We start from the raw sequence: 25,386 nt of genomic DNA, 5'->3' as shown, positions 1-25,386 counted from the left end.
AGTTTTATTATTAATGTATATTCTAAAAGTCGAAATTTTAAGTCGATTTGTTTGTTAAATGTCGAATTTTCACACAACATTTTTTGTTAAAAGTCAAAAATAGAACCTCAGATTTTTCATTAAAAATCAAAAATGTTACCAAACTGTGCGTGCAAAATGTGCACTTTTTTCTCAATTTTCTTAGTTTCACGGTATGATTTTAAGCAAAAAACATAAATTTTAATAATTTTTAAAATGACAAGTTTTGAATCTGTTCTTGCAGCTTAAAAATCGGATTTGTAACAGTAATTTTTTCTTAAAAATTGAATTTTTTCTCGACATTTTTTGTTAAATATCGAAAATAAATTCGACAATTTTCTTAAATATCAAAATTAAATTCGGTATTTTTCTTAATCGTCGAAAAACAAATTTTCAATAATAACCAAGTACCTAAAATATCAAGTAACCTTTCGTGTTAATCTTTTATTCTGGAAAACTATAAAAAAAATTATAAAATTGAAAATTTAAATTTAATACGAAACACCCAAAAGGTATTCAGAAACTTTATTATTTTTACGAACAAATACAAAATAGTTTACAAAATTGAACATAGAAATCATTCAAAAAGAGTTTCAATAACATATTCTGGTAAGTTCTGAATTTCATTACCGAAACCTCTTTGTCGCTCAATTCTACCAGGTAGTTGAGTTGGTTGAACAGTGACTGGGGTATTAGGTACATCACTCAAAAAGATAGGGTTGTGAGCTGTTCCTTCCTCAATCGATGGGGTTGTCATCGAGGGTGTAGTTGACATGTCAGTAGATCCATAGTACTGCGCTGGATCAAAGTTTTCCAGATCGTTAAATGACGTGGTGGTACTAGTATCAATACTCAACTCGCTATGTTCTCTTCTATGAGCTCTTGAAGCTATTTGGAGAAGATTATTTTCCACCTCCGGGCCTGATACCTCACCTACATCCGGTGTAGTGAACCAACTGTTTGGAATTTGCCCTTCCTCCCAAGGAAATGCGTACTGAATATTTCCAGCTACGTAGATGGCAGGAAAATCAGATCCATTAACGTGAGGATAGTGGTGTCCACTGACAACAGCAACTTCGTGTCCCATCGCGTGAGTTCCGAGTTGATTCTCTGTGATTGGGACCTGTCCCTGATGATATGTATCAAACTGTTGTCGCTGGTGCTCAATAATGTGCCACACAGTAATGGGTAAAGTGATCAGAGACTCATACAGTCCGTTTGATAAATCTCGAACTCCTATCCGAGCAATATCCTCAGTAAAAGAAAATGAGTACAGAAGGTTATTATTTTGAACGGTGAACTCCATTTTGGAATAAATGATAGAAGAGGTTTTTGTTAGAAAGTGATGAGAATAGATGAAAAGATTCTTGTCGAGAACGTGATAAAAGCAATCAGTGGAGAGAAAGTTATAAAGCAGCAAATTTCCTTTTTAGGAAGGGAACAGGATATATAAATTAGATTTAAACAAAAGTTAGAACTAAAGTAAGTATTTTTAAACAAAAAGAAAGTGAATGTTGGAGCTCGATAGCAGGATAAAATGTTGAGGAGTAGTTAGTATAATGTGAGAAAGTAGTGATGATGTTTTCAGAGAAGTTGGATGAAATGATAATGTCAAAATCAACAACCTCTATATATAGTGTGCTCTGTCCAATCAGACAACAGTAACCAAAGATGGAAGATTTTATGAGAAAAAGTGACGTTTAGCTTGAAATTTCTGGACGAACTGAAATTCAAATCCAAATTTGGGTAAAATTTTCTAACAAGGTAGGAAGTGAAGGATACATACAGGTTTCCGACTATGCTTTTACCTAAAATGGTCTATTTAAGTTGAAATGAAGTGACATAATTTAACAAAAAAGTCAAGCTTTGATAAATTTTTTCCAATTCGTCAAATTTCAGATCAATCTCGGAAAATGTTCCATTTTTGGAATCAAATTTCTGTATATATACGTTAGGTAAACGAATTCCGAACCTGATCAGTACTCCCACTGCATTGTAGTCGTTGTAATAATGGAAGTACAAAGCACTCTGTAGTGAAGAAGTTATTGTTATTGGTTCTGGGAGAGGAACAAAGTTTGTTTGTGAAATATTTCTGTACTGTTCCAATATATCGGGGACGGAGTTCAAAATGAACAACAATTCGTATTTGCTTACATGCAATTCTGAGGATAAATCGAAAGACTGTTTCGCAATAAACTCCTCATATTCAATTTTTTTAATAGAGAACGTTGCATATTCAAGTCCTTTACTAAATCGGATTATTCTGTTGGATTTTGTGAAAATGTCCAAAAAATTGTAAAAAAAGTATGAATCTACATCAATTTCGTCAATTTTGTATGAATCAGGTATACCTTCTTTTCTCTTGTAAATCTTCTCCAATATTTGTAGGTGGTTTTTGATCAACATGTTTCACAAATGAGTAAAATTTCACGTATTATTCTATTAAAATAAAAAAAATGTTAAAAGAGAGAATGAGATAAGCAAAACGATATCATTAACTTTTACAACAAGTTCCTTAATACTAAAATTTGATTGGTTTGTAGTTTGTAATATAATCACGTTAACGTCAATTGTATATAAGTTATCTTCAATTGAAGTAGGAGTTTTCTTCTCTAATGTTTTAATATTATTGTAAAAACACATTTAGTGTTTTATCGATGAAATTACAAAATTAGTTTGTTTACAATAATATTTGTATTCTCTAAGTGAGCAAGCATCTGACAGATAGATTTTGTTAAGAAGTCTGTTTTGGGATGAATAGTATTGTTTTGTAAAAAAGTAACACAAATCAGCAATATGACAAATAAATATAACTTAAGATTTCCGATTTTCCTCCAAGGAATAAGGTTACACATTTTTGATGTTTTCTGGATTTAAATACAATGTATAATGTAACACTGAGACTGCTTCGTAGGAAGTTCTTGAACTTTTGTATTGCGTAATGTTACTAAAAATAGAAATTACGTCATTTCCTTATATGGAAATAATTAGTCATAAAAGTTATTGTAACTAAAAAACCAAAAATTGTATTCATTCTCACTTTGTTATCAGATACAGTTGCTCGGCAATTTACTTAAAATTTATTCAATTTATTTTAGATCACAACAATACAATGCCTTCTCTTGATAGAAATCTACCTGTCAAATGCTCAAAGTGCGAGAAAATGGTTGTCAAGCAGCAAATGGCTCGACACAAAAAATCGTGCGATAGTGGGACTTTAAAATGTCCAAAGTGTCCACATTTCTACACAAAGAGGAAAGAGGACTTGAACTACCACCTTGCTAAGCATCACGCTCCTCAAGAAAAGAAGCTTAGTGCAGTGTGCACTATATGCTTGGAGGAATTTCCAAGTTTTTATTCTCTTCAACAACATAAGAGACGGAAACACGGAACATCGACCAAAGTTGGAACCAAATCCAGCGAAAACTTGAAAGAAGTACTAGAATCGGAAGAATTGGATAGGAACAACGAACAGTTACAGCAGGAACTTAGTGCCTGTCAACACTTCTTTGACAATACTGAGATGGAGAATGGGAGACATAGAGTATTCAATTTTAAATTGTCGAGACTTGATCCCAGCGAAATTAATGAAAAACTGAAGGAAGTGTTTGAAAAGCTTAACTGTGCTGCAAAAATAAATTTATCCCTGGGATTTATTTTACGAAATGTTGACACAGACGAATACCGATACTTTTATGCTCATGAGAACAACACCTTCTTTGAGAAGTCTCATTTACTTTGTTCTAAGGGAGACTTAGTCTCACTTCAGGATAGAGTAGAGAAATTGGATTTGATTGAGACTTGTGCTCAAGAAAGGGCAAACACAAAATGGCGGTATGCACTAACTACGAATGTAACAGTTTTCTGTGCTCTTCTCAACAATATCCCAATGGGATGTTTAGATGCTGTTATACCTGAACAGTTGTTGAAGAGAAACGATGTAAATTGTCTTGTTACGAATGGATACGGAGAAACCTACAAGGACTACCTTTGCTTGTTTAGAGCTGTGGCTGTTCACTTGTATGGATCAGCTGAGCTGGAAACAAACGCAGCTAAGTTGTTCAGTGACTTTCTCCACGAGTCTGGTCATGACGCAATTAACTTTTGAGGAGTGTCAATGGATCACCTTGTGTTTGTTGAAAATGCTATAAAACACAACATTTTCATTTATGACATTGACATTGAGGACGGGGATTTTGTAGGTGAACTTGCCAGAAGAAGTATTGAGATGTACGAGAACAACATTAATCTACTGCGCTACAACAACCACATTTGCTATGTTGATGATATCAACACGTTTTTCAAACGATTCCGCTGTCCTAATTGTGATACCTTTATTAAGCGTGCTGGTAATTTCCACCGTCACGTGAAATCTTGTAAAGATAGGATACAGCACATTTATCCGAAGAGTGTTTACACTTTGAGAGAAACTTTGTTCGATAAACTTGACGGTTTTGGAATTGGATATGAGGAAGAACAAAAACTGTTCAAAAACTTGGCTGTATTTGACTTCGAATCAATCTGCGTTCCATCTAATGAACTAAAAGATACCAATACAACTACTTGGATAGGAAAACATGAACCAATATCTGTGTCAATTTCCTCTAATTTATTACAAGAACCTATTTTCCTTTGCAACAGAGACCCCAAGACACTGATTGTATCTTTTGTTGAAGCATTAGAAGAAGCTATCAGCTAGCAGAATTAGCTAGCAGAAGTAAAGCAGAAATGTTGCAAAAATTTTCCTCAATTGAAAATGCAATTAAAAACAGAGTAAGTTCTATTTTCGAGAAGCTAAATGGAAGGAAAGATGAGAGTACTCCAATGTTTGAATTTCAATATATCGAAGAAGAAGAAATTGATATGTCGACTCAATTCCTCCAAATTCAGAAAAATCAACTTCTCGAACTACAACAACATTTTGAACGTTATGTCAGCATTTTACCTGTATTTGGATTCAACAGCGGGAAATATGATCTGAATCTTATCAAGTCTTATTTACTACCCTACCTCATTCACGAGCGCGATATTCAACCAACGGTTATAAAAAAAGCTAATCATTTTGTATCCTTTAAATTTGGCGATGTTCAGTTTCTCGATATTCTAAACTTTCTTGGTGGAGCAACATCACTAGATTCGTTCCTCAAAGCTTACAAGACAAATGAGACCAAAGGGTTTTTCCCTTATGAATGGTTCGACTCACCAAAAAAATTGGATGTAACTTTCCTACCCCCTTACGAATGTTTCTTTAGTAAGTTGAGAGATCACAATCCCTTGGAAAAAGAATTTACGGATTTCACAAAATTGTTGAATAGTGGACTTTCCCAACAGGAAGCTCTGAAAAAACTTAGGTTGAAGGTAGTGCCCCCCTCGGGATTCGACAACTACAATTACCTGGAAAGTGTGTGGGAGCACGAACAAATGACAACTTTTCAAGACTTTGTCAGGTGGTATAATAACAAAGATGTTGTCCCGACACTAGAAGCGATGCAGAAAATGATGGAATTCTATCATAACAAAGGGATTGATATGTTAAAACTGGGTTGCACACTACCTAATTTAGCAAATATTTGTCTACACAAATCAACTAATAGTAAATTCTATCCTTTCGTTGAAGCAGACAAAGATTTACATGATAAAATACGCTAAGATATGACCGGTGGTCCCTCTATTGTGTTTACTAGAAAAGCAATTGTGGATCAAACCTACATTCGAAACACAGAAAACATTTGCAAATCAATTGTGGGTATAGACGCCAGTCAACTTTACCCCTTCTCAATGTGTCAAGAAATGCCCACTGGGCTTTACACTAGATGGGAGTTTGATTCAGACTCTCAGAAGTTTAAAGCTAGACAAAATAAATCGAGGAAATTTGAGAACATGGTTATGTCGTACCTACAATCTCAACGTCCTAACTGCACTATTGAAAGCTACTACACAACTGGAACTCAGAAAAAGATCGATTGTTTTAATGTAGACGGATTTTGTGCTCACTGTAAAACTATTTTTGAAGCAATGGGTTGTTACTTTCACTTTTGTGCATATCAGGAAGCAAGAGCAAGCATGTCAGAGGAAGAGACTCAGAAAGGATTAAAGAAACGGGAATACGATGAACTAAGACGAGACTATTTGCGAAACAAAGGATATAAAGTTGTTGAGATATGGGAATGTAACTGGTGGGAAACTGTCAAAGGTGATGAATCTGTAAAAATTCACGTGAGAAACAATTTCCCATTCAAGCTACCTCTGACTCAAGAATCTCTACTTACAAAGATAAGAGAAGATAAACTATTTGGTTACGTTCAGTGTGATCTCGAAGTTCCAGATGGGTTGAAATACAAATTCTCGAACTTTCCACCAATCTTTAAAAACTATAATGTTAGTCGAGCAGATATTGGTGATTATATGAGGGATTATGCAATTGATAACGATTTACTCAAGCAACCGCAACGCATGTTAATTTCAAGCTTCAAGTTGGAGAATGGAACAGTCATAACACCATTACTCAATTTTTACCTTAGTCTTGGGCTAAAATGCACCAAAATTTATCGCTTCGTTCAGTACACACCCAAAAAATGCTTCACAATTTTGTCCAATCGGTTGTTGATGCTAGAAGAGTTGGAGATGAAAATCCTGAATCAAGCGTTGTAGCAGAAGCAATGAAATTGTTAGGGAATAGTTCCTATGGTTACCAAATCATGGACAGAAGCAGACATACAGAGACAAAATACTTGAACGATGAAAAGACACACAAAGCTATCAACGGGAAATTGTTTAAGAGACTTAACAGTGTGTCAAAAGAACTATACGAAGTTGAACTTGTAAAATCAAAAATTGAGCACCGTGAACCGATGATAGTCGGCTTTTTTATACTTCAGTACGCAAAATTACGTATGTTGGAGCTTTATTACAATTTTTCTGATAAATTTTGCGATGTCGACACGTTCGAAGAGTTAGAAATGGACACTGACTCCTTATACTTAGCTCTAGCGCACGATAATTTGTACGATTGCATTCGTCCATCTAAAAAAGCAGATTGGGAAACTCTGAGGGAACACGATTGTGATGATTCTTTCAAAGCTGATGCTGTACAAAATTTCTTCCCTAGAACTTGTTGTGATAAACATAAAAAGTACGATAAGCGTGAACCAGGTCTGTTCAAGGAAGAATTTAGATGTACTGAAATGATTTGTCTCTGTAGCAAAACATATTGTTGCTACGATGCCAAATCGGATAAGTACAAATTCAGCAGCAAAGGACTGAACAAACGAACATTGGAAGAGACCGGAGATGGACCATTGGAAAAATATCGGCGAGTGATGGAAGAAATCATCAATTTAACATCTACAAATAGAGGATTTCGGACAATCAACCACTGCGTCGCTACCTATGAACAAACAAAGAAAGGACTCTCATATTTTTATCCTAAACGAAAAGTGTTATCTGATGGAATTCATACTGTACCCCTGAACTTGTAATTTATTGAATCAATTTTTGTATTGTGAGCGCTCTCTGTTGTGTTTAAAATTACTTATAATGTACTTGATTAATACTGTGTCTGTCTTTTTGTACCTGCATAATTCATTCTTTTAAAAATTTTCAATTTTCTCATTTTTAGTGGATATAACTGACCTTAATACATTGCGGCGGCTATACCTAATCTTAATACATTGCGGCGGCTATACCTAATCTTAATACATTGCGGCGGCTATACCTAATCTTAATACATTGCGGCGGCTATACCTAATCTTAATACATTGCGGCGGCTATACCTAATCTTAATACATTGCGGCGGCTATACCTAATCTTAATACATTGCTGTGGTTAAACCAAAAAATGTTGAAGTTTACTGCGAGGGAAATTATCCGTTAATGCGCGCTGCCTGTACAATTCCCCGCCTGTACGTACGCGCTGACTGTACAATTCCCTGCGCGCTGCATGTATAATTCCCCGCCTGTACGAACGCGCTGACTGTGCAATTCCCTGCGCGCTGCATGTATAATTCACTGCTAATCCCTAAATGACCTCTAAAATCACGTGACAAGTGGCTCCGAAAAATCACCCTGATCTGCTCCCACCTTACTACTCACCCCCTGGAACACCCCTAGATTTATCCCCAATCTTAATACATTGCGGAGGATATTCCTAATCTTAATACGTGGCGGCCGCTATTACTAATCTTAATACGTGGCGGCCGCTAATCTTAATACGTGGCGGCCGCTAATCTTAATACGTGGCGGCCGCTATTACTAATCTTAAAACATGTACGCCGCCTATACCCTATCTTAATACATTAGTGTAGACCCTCTCTCAAAAATTACTCCTATACCCTATCTTAATACATGGGGTCTACACCCCCCCCCGGGGTGACTTGCTCACCCTATTACTACTAAGGTGAGTATGTTATTTTATAATCCCGACCTGTTACTGGGCTTATCCCCCTCAGTACGAATCTTGCCTTAAATCTTGATATCTCCCCTCTGGGCCCACACTTAAAGCCGAAATACCAGAGTGTATCAACAGGTTTAATCCATCTGCTTTCCACCAGTTTCCAGATATTAAGTCCAGCTACTGATTACTGAGTTGTGTTCCAGTTTCATTGCTTCATACTAATTGTTATCCCTAATAGCTTCATCAGCGGACTTAGGTTGTAATTCTTTTATTCACTATTTTTCCAAGAAAACCTACCGGATTTAAATCTCTATCTCCATCAGACTGATGTGTGTTGAATATCTCCTCCTTTATTCCTGCAACATCCATAAAATTTTTTTTGAAGATTACATTCCGAAATTTGATAACTTTAATGATCTCTTTGTCTTTTAGAATAAGTACGAGATAAGTCTTACTATTGCCTGAAGATCCCAAAATTTTGGGTTTTGTGTTAACCTTGTTAATCAATTTTGGCTCGACAAACTATTTTAATATGAACAAAAGCTGAAGCCAATAAATTGACAGAGTCTAAGTTAGATTTCTTAATGTAAATTGCCTCAAAAGGTGTCTTCTTAAAACCTGAATGGAAACGACGTTTTTTCATTCAATTGAATTATTGAGCGCATATGACTAATACGTTTTTTCTAGTGCTGACTGCTTTAAAGCCATCTCTCCGTTAGAGTTATTGTTTTCCAGTTCACCTCAGTCTTGCCATTTTCAAGTGGTGTATACGGAGCAAGGAATTCTATTATAACATTTTTTCATTTATTTCATATTTTATGACATTTGAGACATATTCCACTACTCTATCTCAAATTAGGGTTCCTGATGGTCTATATCAGCAAAGAACTGTTCACCATTTTCAATGACCTCATCCCTTGACCTCAAAAACAAAAATTTTGGTACCTGCTAAATTTTTCTACGAACACTGTTGCATAATATGGTCAACGACCGCTTCCAGGTGTTTGCCATAAGCTGCTGATATTGACAATTTCTAGGACTTCACTTTCTCTTGCTCCTGAGTCTTTTGGTACTGGGCGTTTCTTTGATTTTCTTAGCTGACATGTTGCAACGTTCACCAATTTTGTTGAATAGTTTTAGTTCTAATCCGCGATCTTTTACTCTGTAAATAACCTCAACATTTTTGTGGCCCCATCACCTTTATCACCAATTATGGGGATCTCTACTAGCTAAATTGCACTACTATCTCTATTCATTGACGTTTCTCCGTAGTCAATGCTGTTCCCAATAAACAAATTATCTTTTTTTTCAAAAGGAAAAATTATTTCGTTTTCGATTTGTATTTCTTAAGTCTTACCAAAAACAAGTTCATTTTCTTTTGCTCTATGTTTTGACACTCATACCAGATTCATTGTAATGCTGGTCAGAAGCAACGCATTGCATTACCTATTCTTAACTTTTGCTCTGAACCTATGAAATGCAAATTCCAATTTCAACTGTTCCTTTTGTACTAATTAAACTTTTACTCCTGTTTGCATTAGTGATGGTACCAGAAAACTCCTTGTGTATATGAATTAACCTTCAAATTTATTTATATGTCTGTTAGCAAGTGATTCCATAAAATGCTCATTTTTAAGGTTGGTTCCAGAGGTTTTGAAAAGAGAAAAATATTCTTTTGTCTAAATTGTGCTCCTCCGCTAAAATTTGCGAGCACCTCTGATTGATTTTCTTGCTCTGGCTTACAAGCTTCTGACAGCTTTATGTTGCTTTCTGCAAAACTTGGCTATATGTCCGTGCTCATCGCACTTAAAAACTTTTATTGGGGAAGCTTTGGTTTGTTCGTGAAATCTTTATTCAAGCCTACGGTCCTTTGTGATATGTCACACTTTCTGGCAGTTGAGACATTTCCGTTCCTTACTGAAGAATACGCTCTCGTTTTCCCCTTTTCCGTTTTTCATTATCAAATCAACCAGGACTCGTTTAATTTCTTCTAGTTTTCTTCATTGATTCCTTCTTTCACTAATGTTAAGTTGGTTTGCACGTCATCTCCTCTGGTGAGATAATCTACAATACTCCTACTTGAATTCCTTTTGAGGCTCGTTAATTGTGCTATCAGTTCTTGTAGCTGAGGTCTCTTCACACATTTGAAAAATTTACACAGTACATCCCAAGCCCTGGTGACTTCACTCTTATGTGGTCTCAGAAACAAAACTGATATTTTCTCTAAAGCCTGTACTAAATCATATCACAAGGACTTTTTTCTTCTCTTTTAAATAATCCCGCTCTTTTTGATATCTTGCCAGCGTTGCTTTTTGAATAATTATTTCTAACAGGTTGCATATAGCCTAGATAGGTGTCATCACCACTCAAAACTTTGCCAAGTTTTATGGAGTGCATACGAGCGTCCAACTGTTCACCAAAAGACAAGAAATCCTTACACCCGATGGATACTAATCTTTCTCTTTTTGAATCCATTGTAAGAACAGCCGTGTTTTTTTTAATTTCCATTTGGGAAACTCCGATTTAAAAAAACACTCAGAACACCAAATAATTCTTTTTGAACTAAAAATGTATGCTTCATTGTTTTGACTGCCCCAACTACTTTTTACTTTGTTTTCTCAGCTAGAATTGCTCTTGGTAAAAATTCTTTTGTAAAAAAAGGGCCAGGATGGAAAAACTCCTCTTCGGACTTAGATCAAAAATTTTTTCCTATCTACAGCGTTTTTGAGTCTGTTGCCGGTTGGTGTCTGTTCACAGGGTGACGAAGCCGTGTGTCGTTTTGTTTGTGTATTAGAAAATGTTTTATAGTACCAGATTAGCAATTGTTGTATATGGTAGCACTGTTAGAAAAAAAACAAGAGGCAAAAACAAGGTGGTCGACTAGATTAGTCCAGATGAAGTTGTTGTTCTGTTCGAATACTATAGAATATTGAAAAAATCGAAAGCAAAGTCGGAATTTTTCTGCCGCGATTAAGCACGATGATAATACCAACACCATCCGAGGGTAATAAACTCGAACCCTAATCTTGATTCTATATAAGACAGGTTTTACCACCAACTTATAGGGCTCTCGACCAAATTTAAACCCTACTGAAGCACAGCACGAATAATTGGAACAGAAACAGTTGTTTAGGTTGAGCTGTTCTCATCTTTACTGAGCAATCCTGATTCCTCGACTGCTCTGATCCCCCATAACATATCCATTTTTCTGGCAGTTAAAACATTTCCGTTCCTTATCGAGGAATACGATTTTTTCGCATTTTTCGCCTTCGCATTTTCGTTGTTGAATTTTATCACGTACACGAGTTTTTGGCTCCATAGATTGGGTCGCTGAACCAGATGCACACGCTTATCACTCCAAATTAAGTCTCCCAAATAGCTACACAACCTTCAAACTCAACAACTGAACTCCCCCAACCCGCTACACAAACTTCCAATTTTCACCCCTTCACGTGCTGCGATCTCTTCTCAATTGGCCGCTTCTTGGCTACAAGTTTGGCCTCTCCTTGTCCTCTTTGCCTTCCTCCCCCAGAGATTTCAGTGACCCTATTTTTAGCAATGAGGCACAACGTCAACAAGGGTTTATTTACGAGGGGGGTTCATTAATTAACTTAGAAAAACTCTGAGCCCATAACCTTTCGGCAAATGAGAACGTAGAGACATCTCTTGTAGTTAAATATTTAGATAAGAATTGATGGTTGACAACTACGCAGGCGATTAGAACAAAATTCAGGCCTTATTTATTACACAAAATTACCGCACTTTTAAATTCATGATGATCACCCTTAGTTTACAACTTCCTTGACTTCTCATGACATCCGTTCATTAACAGCATTTTACTCGGATAGATCACTTCTTTAAAAGATGTGAACTTGGTTATTCTTGGACATGCGATCTTGGCCATCCGATCTTTAATAGCATTATACTCCAATAGTTCACATCTTTAAAAGATCAAGAGTCAATAGATCACACATGACAAAATTTGGGGACAAGTTGGTATAAATTGCACGTGTTAGCTTCTTGTTACATTCACTGATTTTACAAATAACCAAGATGTAAATCAGCACGTGGATTGAGGTACTTGTAACTTTTCATATATTAAGCAATTTACATTATACTTTCAAAAAATACAAATATGTTGAAGCAATTAAGCGAAAAAATAATATTTTCTAAAATACCGTTTGATCTCGGGAGCAAGTTGTTCATGTGGAAACTTCTGTTTTCATCAGCATTTTGTTTTTTTTTTACAACATAATGGGGGGCGGGCAAAAGTTCTATGCCCACTAAGCTATGGGTCCAAACGAGAATTGATCCGAAATTTTTTAGAAACAATTATGAATTTCACTTTATCATGCTATGAATTTTCTATGAATGAATTCATTTGAATAAAAGAGACTGAGTTTAAATTTTAATTATATAATCTTCGGCTCAATGCCTGCCCCCCCCCATGATCTATTGTTGAAGAGGATGTTACCTATGTCGGACACTTTTCTTCTACTATCTATTGCGATTGGATATGTGCCACGTGAAGACCATTTTTTCTATATACTTACTACGACCTATTGACAGTCAGAAGTTGAATCTGAGGACTTCTAGAGATTCAGACTGATCTATCGATGGATACCAATGATAGAAATCATCGATTGACGACCCAAATCCGAGATATCTTTAAACTTTGGACGATTATATAAAAAACAATATCAAAAATGCTTAAATTATAGAAATAAATCTAAAAGCAAACTTTAAATTTCGCAAATCGCATATTTTTAACGTGATCAAAAATTTTGTGCACATAAGCAATCTATAAAATCAGATTTTGTTGCAAAATTTTAGAAAGAAAATTAAAATATGAGACAAAGTCTTACTTTTCAACAGAGAACAAAGTCTTACTTTATCTAGAAAAACGTTATTTTCGCACCGCTTCATGTTTGAACCGTTTTTCAAATGTTCTGCGTTCATCTGTTCGCGATTTCGTTTCTGCAACAGCAACAAAATCGCTTGAAATATTGTTTCAGTTTCTCTTTAACCATTTCGTTTGAAAAGGCGTACAAAATCGGGTCAATAAAGGCTATAAACACAAACGGGAATCGAAGCTGTAGCGTCACAATAAGCGAATCATCAAATGAAATTGATTGTAAAACCCCGTTGTATAATTGCGGTAGTCCATAAATGGTAGCAATAATTGATATCGGAAAAGCAATTGCCATAAAAATAACGCCAACGATAAAGAATGTTAATGTAACCCGTCGGTTCGCATTGAGTCGTTTCGATTCGGCGTTTTTCAAACCCGATATTCGTTCTGATCCGCGGAGGGTAGATCTTCGGGACTTTCGTGCGCTCGTGACGGACGACATCCGTTTACGTTGACTTTCCCCCGAAAATGATTCGAGTGTTTTTTCCTCAGTTTGCTGTCCATTTTCAGGAGAGCCAGCCATCTTTGCTCCTAACAATTTGTCAATATAAAGGTTTGCTACATACTTACCGGGTCGAGGTTTTGTCGAATAAAAAGTACAAGATTTCCGGTGAATAGCGGTGAAAAAAATACACTGCAAAACGCTGCATTTGTTGTCGAAGAATGCAGTGAAAGCGGTGATTTTTTGTAAGATTTGCGGTGAATTTAGCCGCGAGTTTTGGAAAAATTTGTGATACTGATAGGTTAATTTTCGTCACCGCTTTTTCCTCCTGATAGCGGTCCACTCAGCTGGCAAATTGTTAGCTTTGACCAAAAATCTCGACAGAAAAGTTTTACGCAATAGCAATGTATTCAAAGCAAATTGCCATGACCAAAATGAAAATTTTTACGAGATTTAAACTCAACCCGGACCCTACTGTCGGAGAAAATTAGTCCTGATTCATTGATTACATGATCGCGCGAATGTCCGGACATCAACTCACAAATGGTGTGGACATAAGGAGACAGGAGGGTACGAAAATTTGTTCTGGACATATGCACTTTTATGTATATACATATGCCACTTCCACCTGGGGCCGTCTGGACATATTGACTTTTCGTCTGGGAACTCAGCCTGGATTAATTATTGTTAGTGATGATCGCATGATATTTAGCATTCCTGACAACCGAACATAATTTCAGTTTGATTGAATTGATTTCGAATTATTTTTATACTCCTTGTCAACTTTCTGGTTAAAAAGAACATTTTGCTCTTGTTTCGGCGTTTTTCGTTTGCTCTCAGCGTCTTGGGACAGTTGAATACGAAAGTTTTCATCCCATGTCTTCTATCAGCCGTTTTTCTTGTCTGATTCCCTGTGGAACGGTCAGAAGTTATAGCTGTGTCTTCTACTACAACCTTTTCCTCATCCCCAGAGACCTGCCAATCATGGAAAAAAGAAGAATGAGGACAATCGTGATGGAGGATAGTTCAATGGCAGAACAAGGAAGATACTTTGAACAGGATTATTCAAAGAACTGTAAAACAACTAGAGAAACAGCACAACAGTGTAAAAGACATACATTTTTATTAATAATTGTCGACTGTTCCTCTATTTTTCAATTTCAAATCAATTTTTTCCTTTGATTGTTTTCTATTTTTAAACAAGTCTTTTCATCTTCTTCCTCTGTTTTTTACGCTTTTTCCCGCCTTTTTCCTCTGTTTTTTTTTGCTTTCCATAGTTCTGACAGAATGTTAAAAGCACTGCCCGAGAAAAATCAGACTCTGATTTTCATGCTGTACAGAATGTTTTCAGTTTTCAGTTTTTTAACTCTGAGTTTTACTCTGATCATGGTAAAAATTGACCTGATCAGAAACATGTCATACTAAAATTGAAGAATGGAAGTATCTGATTCAGCGCTGATTTACACTGCGACTATGGTCCGGGGAAAGTCAAGATGGAATCAAGATAAATTTCTAGATAATAGCAGTTTTGAAGATACCTTATATTGTTTTCTTTGCCTCTATTATGAGCAAGTCGCCCGTTTTTACTTGTAAAAGAAAGCAGTTCTCTCTTATTAACATTTTTAGTTAACTGGTTTTCTGCAAGAAAATACATGTTTAAGTCAAAAAAATTTTCAACCATGTCAAAAATATTTTTCTGGGCGGCTCAGTATTTGGAACTGTAAACTTTTTAATCACTGTACATTGGAAGAATCTTAGATAGTTATAACTGAAATCTTACATCAAACTTAACCAACATGTGAAGAAGTGCTGAAATTAGAATTAGGCGGAAAATACTGACAATACTGACATAATTGATTAGTATCGTCCGCAAATTTATTGAAATCACAGTCAACTTTCACTCTTTTCGAGACGCCCTTGACATATGATCTTGTCAACAAATTGATTTTGTGCGAATTGTAAAGTTTTCTCACAACTACAGCAAACTGTTTTGAATGTTAGTTCGAGTTATATAAAATATATGATTTTGCAGTTAAACATAAGTTTTTAAAACGACCATTTTCATAACTATTATTTCTCTGCTTTTATTCATTAAATCTCTACAGTTGAACGGACTTCTCTTCCATTGTGAGAAATGGGCCCTAATATTTTTGCTACTGTTGAGTCGCACATTAAGATAAACGTAATATAATTTACTCTTAAACTATCCCATTAAGCAGTAATAGTGAAGTTAACATGTTGCCACAATTTTTGAACCAAAGTACCATTTGATATACTGATGAAAAACAGGAAATGTTGGCTTAACTATACATAACAATCAGGGTGTCCCGCTTTTTCACCCCTATTTTTTAACCCCCTATCATTTGACCCCGATTGGAGAGCCGAAGTTAGACGGCGTCGAAACCTGACTTGATTTAAAGAGAGCCGAAAGCAAAAATTTGCCTTAATTTCTCTAAATTGTTTGTTGATTGCCAAGAGAAGTACTTAATTGGGTTAATTGGTCTCATGTTCGGTTGGGATAGTTTCATATCAAGTCCCATGGGCCGCTAAGGCATGGCCATGGTCCGCGAGGCTTGGCCAAATGATTTTATTGCGAATTTAATAGGACCTATTTTACAAAAGATTAAAATCGGCGTGAAATGACAGAGGGGTTAAATGAAAGAGGAGTTAAATGATAGAGGGGTGAATAGAACGGGGTTAATTGATATGGGGTTAAGTAAATAGAGGTGGAAAAGCGGGGCATCCTAATTGTTATGTATAATTAAGCCAACGTTTCCTTGTTAAAAAAGAGTTTTCATCGGTGTATCAAAATTGAAGGCAGCAAAAAAAATTTAGGGCAGCAAGAAACATAGTTTATGAAAAGATGGAGTCTAAAATGAAGCAGCCAACTGTTTTTGCCTGAATTTCAGTGAGAAAAAAGAACAATTTCAGTATGAAACTTTTATGAGCTAGAATATAGCCGATTGTTATTGCTTACAGAGACAGAGAAAAATGAATTAATTTTTTGAGATGAAAAAAGGTATTAGTTGATTAGAGAAGGGGTAGACTTGAGACAAATTGAAATCAAAGCATGGTCTATCAGTTATGTTTTGAGTAGAAATTGCATTGTCTCCTATGACTGACTGTTTGGAAGTGTCACATCTTTCTGCTGAACATATCAGATATATCCAATTTTTCTCATTTTCTATAAAACATTTCACACTTTTAAATCAAAGTAAAACAAATTTATGATCCAAAAACAGGGGTCAACTAAAAAATTTTTTGAGATGACAAATATTTACTGATGGATTATGACAACAGAAAAGAAACTTCAAGTTTTCAGTATCAAAGCAAAAACTGAATTGAAATTTGTTCACAAACTGTTGGTTTTGGATATATTTGATAATAAAAACAATAATATATATATATATATATATATATATATTAATTTATATATATATATATATATATATATATTTATTTATTTAATTAATATAGATATATATATATATATATATATATATATATATATATATATATATATATTATTATATATATATATATATATATATATATATATATATTTATATGTAAAACAAAAATGAGGTATGTTTTTAATTTTGCTAGGAAAAGTGGAAATTAGTTACAAAATATATGTAGCTCAATTAACTTTTCGTCGAGATCTTCATGGATGCTACTAAGTTTTCTGTGCTCGAAGAATATCGATCAGCCAAAAACGTCCCAGAAAAAAAAACGTTAAGAAAATTTCTTTCAAAGTTTAATTGGATTAAAATACTTGGACATCTAAACATAATAATAATAATAAATTTTTCAAAAGTCTGAAAGTACAGTCAAAGTATATACTTAGCAAAAATTTAAAACCTTTTGGGAGAGTATCATGCAGACATTTAGTCCTTCGAGTGATGTCTCCTGAGCAAACAATTGATGAGCCTCATTGCAGTGATAATTACAAAAAGTTGAAGAAAATGGCCACATCGCCGTGAAAAAAAAACATTTGAACGTAGAACGGCTATTAAAATAATTTAAGTGTCTTTTTCATAATTGTCTGTTCGCAATCGATTTCCCCAAACTTTGAAAGACTACGAATGGCAAGACTTTGCAATAAGAATCGATAGAAGTTGAAGTTAATACTAACCACAAAAGTACTCTTCATTTCTGAAGAAATTGATAGCAAACCTTTTTGAGAACAAGAAGAGTGCGTTCTGCTCTCTTTTCTTGAACTGTAATCTGTCAATTCTATCACCGATTGATGTTTCTTGAGGCAACAAATTCTTAAACATCTCAATTTATATACTCGTGCAATAGAGGTGTACACAAATATCATTAAAGACGAATCGATTACAACTAGGGCGAACTGCAGTGGTGGCCAAACAAATGGAACGTATCTTATAATTTTTGAAATTGTGGGAAGAATTTCCGTATCCTCTTCTAAACAGTAATCTTCACGAATAATAGCTATAAGAAGAATAACAGTTCCAACCGCAAACAAAATTACGCAAGTACAAATAACGAAAACCGCAATCGACATTACGTTTTTTCGGCTGAAATATCGTTTATATTTGACTGGTTTTACTATGGCGAAATATCGATTGAGTGTCATAAAAAATATTATAAAAAGTGAATACATAACTAAAATACAATCTAAATTTGTATAAAACAATCTCGCGTAATTTCCACAGTGATTTATTTTCTTCAAACGCATGTAAACTTCAATAAAAGCATAGCCAAATGGAAATGTAAACATTAGCAAGCCGTATGTCGAGTCTCCAATCAAACCAATAATAATAAGGCGATCCGAAGGTGATTTTTTATCTTTTTTCAGGAATATCGCGGCAATTAGTAGATTGAAAAGGAAAACAGCCAGTCCGATCAGAGCGAATATTGACCCAACGCCCAGGGTCAGTTGTTGTGAAAAATCAAGCGTGGTGTCGAAACTGTCCGTGTTGTTCATAGCGGCCAAGGTATGCTAAAATTGACATTCATTTAATGGTATAAATCTTTGAGAATCTCAATCAATTTTTACCTAAAGTTTAAGTTTTATGTAAATTGTTGTAAGGCGGAGCGTATCTTAAGAGATAGCTGCAACTAAAATTTGTATTAGAAAGTCAGGAAAATTTTCCTTCAAATCACATTTTCCAAAATTTTAATAAAAACGACATATAACTCAAAAGCATCTCTAAAAGTTTATTAAAGATCTGAAAAAATATCACAACTCTAATATGACCTTAACAGTTTACATTGTTTTTATAAAGTTTCAAAACCTCCTACAAGTTTCAGGAATTAACTCATTAGATTATATCTGAGTCTGATCAGATCTTATAAGATATGCAAACCCGTTTGATTACGATGCAAATTTTTCGCAGATTCAAAATTGTCAACCAAAAATATAAAACTGTATAATATTGATGATTACAAGTAATATTACATCATACACAAACTTGCATAATATTACATCTTTAACTGTGCATGTTGATTTCTTTGATTCAATTTTAAAAAAGTTGCTTGTATTCGCAACCAAACGCTTAAAATAAAAAAAAATGCCTGGAAAATATCAGGGTAAATCTGATTCAACTTGCCCGTATAATTGGCAAATAGATAACGAATACGCTTCGTAGACATTAAAAATTGTTTACAGTTTCTAATTCTTCAATATAACACTCTCTTTAAAACCTCATCTAAAAAAAAACGAAATATGAATGGAATAAACAATTATTGACTTAAAAATAGACTTGCAAAGCTACAGCTGCGAAGAAAAAAAATCAACTTTAGCAAAGTTTCTTTTATTTTATCATCGATAGGAGAGTTTTTCAAATTTAAAGCACAGTTTGTATTTTTTTTCGTGACAAATAAATGTACACCAGAATGCGTTATATCAATTGCAAAAGTACACGCGTGTAAATTAGTTCGAAGATAAATTAGTCCAATGATCAGACATATTCTACAGGGTATCGAACAAATTGACGAAACATCAAATATTTTTAGATTTGATAAACGCATAATGATGTGGAGTGAAGTTAATTTTTGATTTGCATATTTTTTTAGTAAGTTTAGGGTAGCTTTATGTGGTAGATTATTTGCGATCACGATCTGGAGCTTTGGTATTTTTTCGTTTTTGTTTACGACTGCTTTTTATCTCAGATAGCGTTGGATAGTTGGGTTTTAATATTTTTATAAAGTTGTTAGGCCAAAGAATAGAAATTGTGCTAATTAAAAGCTGTCAGCATTTTGACTGAAAAACGAAGAAAATTTAGTGGAAAAAAATAAAACTCATTAAAAAGTCTCCAGAAATTTAACCAGAAGGTCCAAGACTCACAAGGTAACAATTTGTTGTTAAATACAAGAGATAATGATAAACGGTTTACAGAAAAATTTGTCAATGTGAAGTTCTTGACTTTAGTACTTAAGGTAGGTCAACAATATTATGTATCTCAACTTTGTTGTGAACTACTTACCTCTAGGACACATCGCAAATTCAAGTTAAGTTCTGAGCAAGTCTAACCGCATGACTATTATCACTACTAATTCGGAACGATAACAATGTCACGTTCTACACTTGTCAGTCTTGTGCACGTATTGACCAAGTCTTGCAAGTCTTAATCAAGGTCTCATCTCCTGATAAGTGTACAAAGCTCCCAAAATGATCAGCAAACTGCCAAATTAAGTCCGAAACTACGGTTATTTATATACTTACAAGCAATTTAAAAAACTTACGGATTTTTTCATACCAAATATATATCTAATTCAACTATATTCGACGGGTAAATGTGAACATGTGTCCTGTGATGAACTTGTTGCAACGAAAACTAACATCAAGGAAAACTGAGTAAAAAACAGTAGATTTTTGAGCGTTCAGCAGGCTTTTGTAGTACGAAAGTTGAGAGATGAAAAAAATCCAAAGCAAAATATTATCCAGCCAAAAAAGTCCTCAACAAATTTGAACTCCAGCACTTAAAACTAGAGTTGATTTTTTTTCCGAATTTCTGTGATGAAATAGAGCAACATTCTTGAAGTTTGACAGTGACCTGGAGATCTCACGAAAAAAACTGGAAAAACTAAAAGTAATTCAAAATTTTCAGTCTTTTCCTTAAGTAGTGGACGCCATCGCCGATAAGAGACTTAACGGCGATAAGTGGACGCCAGAAGTAGACTGAAAAACGGAGGAAATTTAGTGAAAAAAATAAACAAAATTCGATATAACGTCTCCAAAACCCTAACCAATAGGTCCAAGACTCACAAGGTAATATTTTGATGTTAAATACAAACGATAGTGATGAACAGTTTATCGGAAAATCTGTCAGTGTGAAGTTTCTTAAATTTAGTACTAAAGATATGTCAACAAAATGATAAATCTCAACTTTGTTGTGGACTACTTACCACTAGGACACATCGCAAATTCAAGTTAGGTTCTCAGCAAGTCTAGCTGCATGACTGTTATCACTACTGGTTCGGAACGATAACATAGTGACTTTTTACAGTTGTCAGTCTTGTGCAGGTCTTGGTCAAGACGTGCATGTCTTAATCCACGTCTCAGCTCCTGATAAGTGTACAAAGCATCCAAAAAGATTAGCAAATTGCCAAATTAATTTCGAAATTCCCGTTATTTTTATACTTACCAGCAATTTAAAAATCTTAAGGACTTTTTCATACCACCTATGGATCTAAATCTATTGTATTCGACGGATAAAAATGATCACGTGTCCTTTGATGTTTTGGTTGCAGCGAAAACTAAGATCAAAGAAAGTTGAGTAAAAAAACAGTAGATTTTTGAGCAGTCATTTTTAGTACGAAAGTTGAGAGATGAAAAAAAAATCAAAAGCAAAAAGTTTTCCAGCCAAAAAACCCTCAACAAATTTGAACTCCAACACTTAAAACTAAAATCGATTTTTTTCCACCTTTCTGTGATGACAAAGAGCAACATTCTTGAAGTTTGACAGTGACTTGGAGATCTAACAAAAAACTGGAAAAACTAAAAGTAATTCAACATTTTCAGTCTTTTCCCTAATAGGTGGACGCCCTCGTCGATAGGAGACTTAAGCGCATGCATCTAAAAGAGCAGTATAAAATCAATACTAGTTAAAATTCTTACCAAACTTACAATAATCCTAACAAACTTATAATGGGACAATATTAAATGAATCGCTTTTAATGTAGTCTTCTGGTTAAAATATATAAGCTTTAGAAAGATCTGCGAGCTGCAATTCAATTTTATAGGCAATTAGTTTAGTGTCTATAACAAAGAACAAACTTATTTGACTTAAGAGATATACTGTTTGCATTGACTAACAATTCTCAATACCAAAATATCTAAGCTAGAGTTTAGAGAATCGTCTATTTCCTCTGAGCAACATTTGCATTTACAACAAAAGTCCTGAAAAGAGAGCTGCATTGTTGAATCTCAAAATATTAATAAGAATCATAAACTAATCTCTCTTTGTTTTGAGATTGATTCGCTGAAGTCAAATGTAGCGTTACCAGGGACAAACGTGAACAAAATGGCTCTCACTTGCCTTTTATTTGCCTTATACCTAGCTGAGAAATTAAAGTTATATTGTCAGATCTTGCAAGCTTCTGCGAAAAGCTTGCAAGATCTTACAAAATAGCTTCCACTAAAATCTTGCCGGTTAAAATGTTCTTAAAGCAAGATGAACTTTTCTTCCAAATATACAAACTCTAGTTCAAAAAGGGACGCTTGTTCACACAATCAGTGTGAGATTTATATAATAAGCTCTAATGGCACGAAAATGATTCAACTGAACAGAAATTGGACAGAGAAAATTGTGAGTAATCCTGGGTTGCTCATCATACAAAATTTTTAGTAGTCATACATGGTCATATATGATTTTTAGTAAACATACTAGGTTATATATGATTTGTATGAACTCTTTGTAGTCATGCAAGGATCATATATTATTTCTTAGAAATCATGCAGGGATCATACAGAAAAATGACTAAAAACTGTATAATTTTCACTTTCTATCGAAGTTGAAACAAACTCTTGGAAATCATTCAAGGTCATATATGACACACAAAACATTGACTTGTGCCACAAAATCTTGTACTATGTAGTCAGAGGACATATTACATTATTGTATCGCATTTGCAATCCTTATTTGATTTTTTGTTATCGCTAAAAGAATAATTTTGCATTTTGAACCTATTCACAAAACGAAATTGAAGTTATATGAAAAACTGGTTAGGCTATGAAAAAACTATAATTTACAAGCACCTAAAATGTATAAAGCCGCAGCCTCATTCAAATTATGCTCACTTGATCAAGAAAAGAAAGTGAATTTTTTTAAGGTTACACTTTTTTGGAAGTTATAGCAAAAGTGTAGCTCGGAAAAACCTTGCGATAGTGCATATAAATACTGAAGCAAAATAAAATTGCAGCTTTTTCTAACCAATATTTCTAAGGTTGTTGAATTGAAGCAACTTTTTCATGTTTTTGGTGCATCATTCGAGTTCAAATTGTGTGCTTTAAGTGAATAACACTATCCCGAAGGCTTTCTGCATTAAATGTAAGCAAACTCAAAAACTAAGCCAATGAGAAACGAATTTGACTGGAATGAACTCACAAAGATCCTGCAAGATAACATTCCGTCTCGCAATATCATAAGAGGTAGCCTTCAATCTTGAAAGATCTTTCAAGATAGAACTTTCATCTTGCTATTTCTTGCAGTCTCACAACATAAACATTTGTCCTTCAAGATCTTAAAAGATAGCTCTCAGATATCGTTCAGATTTTTAGTAAAAACGCACTAAAAAGGATCAACATTTGTTTTCCTTATTTCTGTAAGTTCTTAAAGTAGGCGAAAAAAATTTTGAAAACTCTAATTTGAAACACTTTATCACATATATCAAGACCGTAAAACTAATTTTGCTAACTAATCACTATAAGTTACTCGCCTTTAACATGCCGACTCAACCCTGGAAACATCACGTAATGGTTCCTCTGCTTCAGGAACTCAAAACATGCGAGAATCTTTCGGGATTTACAGGAACTCAATTGGTGTTTGATAATTCTTTCGGAAAAAAATTTAGTTTAAAAACGATATCGATTGGAAAAACACCAAAGTTAGTTCCAAGCATAGAACTTTGAACATTAACACGTTGGTTACTTGCAGTGCCCTTTAGCTAGGAACAAATAGTTGGAAATTTTGTTTCTCCAGCAGAAAAGGTAAAAAAAGACTTTGAGGTTACCAAAAAATTTTCAAACAGAGAATTTTTTGTTAGGACATGAAACAAAAAAATTTGAAAAGTCTTTAGAAAAACAATTTCTGTCTCTCTATTCTCATTAGAGAAACACAAGTCACGGCATCGTCTTACTGCAAAGTTCAAAATGTTGTGAAGTTCGTGCAATTTTCAATTCTATCAATACTAAGTCCATTTTTATCTCGGTAAGCTCGATTGAAAATAATTATATAAAGCTCTAGATTATGGATAGTATGCCGCTTATTATAGAAGAAAGCGTCTGCCAAGGTAAAAGGCGTTCTAATATCTTCAACTTTATTTACGAGCCATCACATGAATAAACTTATTTGGAAAAGAGAGTATATGTGGCAGCTCAATATTATCACAGACATCAGCTGCAGAAAATTTGTGCCATTGGAAATAAGTTATTCACATAGCAGTACTAGCTATTTAAATTTATATATCAACTTTGTTGTCGTTTTCATCAAGTACCATTCAGATATAGTTATAATATTTGCAAAGTTATCATCACGTTTATTTCACAAACCAAAAAAGGCTTCAAAATTTTTTTTTCTGGTAGGAAGCTACGAACATTAACCGTTTCTCATTTGCTAAGCTGATGTCTAACCGTTCAAGAGCGGCAGATGTAATGTGACAAATAATTGAATATACGGTTTTAATGCTTCTTTTTCATAGGCGGTTTCTTCTTAGCATGCTATTCATGCAAGCACGGTCGACATTTTGTCACACTAAAGTTCGAAACAAACCAAAAATCAGGTATCTATTTTCCAAGGGTGTCCCACTTTTCACCCCCATTTATTTAACCCCTATCATTTAACCCTCATTTATTCACCTCTCTGTCACTCAGCTCCACTATCATTTAACTCCTTTACCATTTCACTCCGATTTTAATCTTTAATAAAATTAGGACAAATAAATTATTAAAATGATCAATGGACCATGATTTGCAGCCATGCCATGAGCATGACTTGATATGAAACTATCACAACCGAACATGGAATTAATTTATCAGCTTAATTATGACAAAAACATGCCTTTAATGTCGATTGCTAATTTGTGGGATGAAATGATAGAGGGGTTGAATGATGTGGAGTTAAGATATGCGGTGTTAAATCAATCTGGGTGAAAAAAGTAGAACTTTTCTAAGATGGCTAACGACGAGCCAAATAGACTGGAGTGAAAAACGCGTACTTGGTTACTAATTTCAGAAAAGTCCCTTGCAATAGTAATGACGGATTAAAAAGACAACTAGCAGTATTCCAACTCCTATATCGCGGCTCAAAAGAGCAGTCAAGACTTGGGACTGAATTGGGTCTCAAGTAATCACTTATTAAATCCGAGTAACAAATAGTTAGGCCAATTTTAGCGTTCTGTGGAAAATTAAATAAAATAGACATTAGTTACCGAATCC

General features: G+C 34.5%; 1 long non-coding RNA gene across 4 annotated transcripts; it reads right to left on the bottom strand.

The window, feature by feature from the left end:
- Nucleotides 1–13,097: 13,097 nt before the first annotated feature.
- On the bottom strand, nucleotides 13,098–22,015 carry LOC142352809 (uncharacterized). 4 transcript variants are annotated; one of them, XR_012761007.1, is made up of 4 exons: nucleotides 21,850–22,012; nucleotides 21,138–21,297; nucleotides 17,940–18,729; nucleotides 13,098–13,852 (listed from the first exon to the last, which is right to left on the bottom strand). It is a non-coding gene; the product is annotated as an uncharacterized LOC142352809 (long non-coding RNA). The 4 variants fall into 4 exon arrangements; XR_012761008.1 differs by having other exon boundaries at nucleotides 21,859–22,012; XR_012761010.1 differs by lacking the exon at nucleotides 21,138–21,297 and having other exon boundaries at nucleotides 21,859–22,015.
- Between the last annotated feature and the right edge of the window lie 3,371 nt (nucleotides 22,016–25,386).

Source organism: Convolutriloba macropyga, chromosome 14 (genome assembly GCF_964194025.1).
Source record: "Convolutriloba macropyga chromosome 14, txConMacr16.3, whole genome shotgun sequence".
NCBI classification, from domain to species: domain Eukaryota; kingdom Metazoa; phylum Xenacoelomorpha; order Acoela; family Convolutidae; genus Convolutriloba; species Convolutriloba macropyga.
The sequence above is the reverse complement of the archived record's forward strand: the minus strand, read 5'-3'. Positions and strand labels throughout refer to the sequence as shown.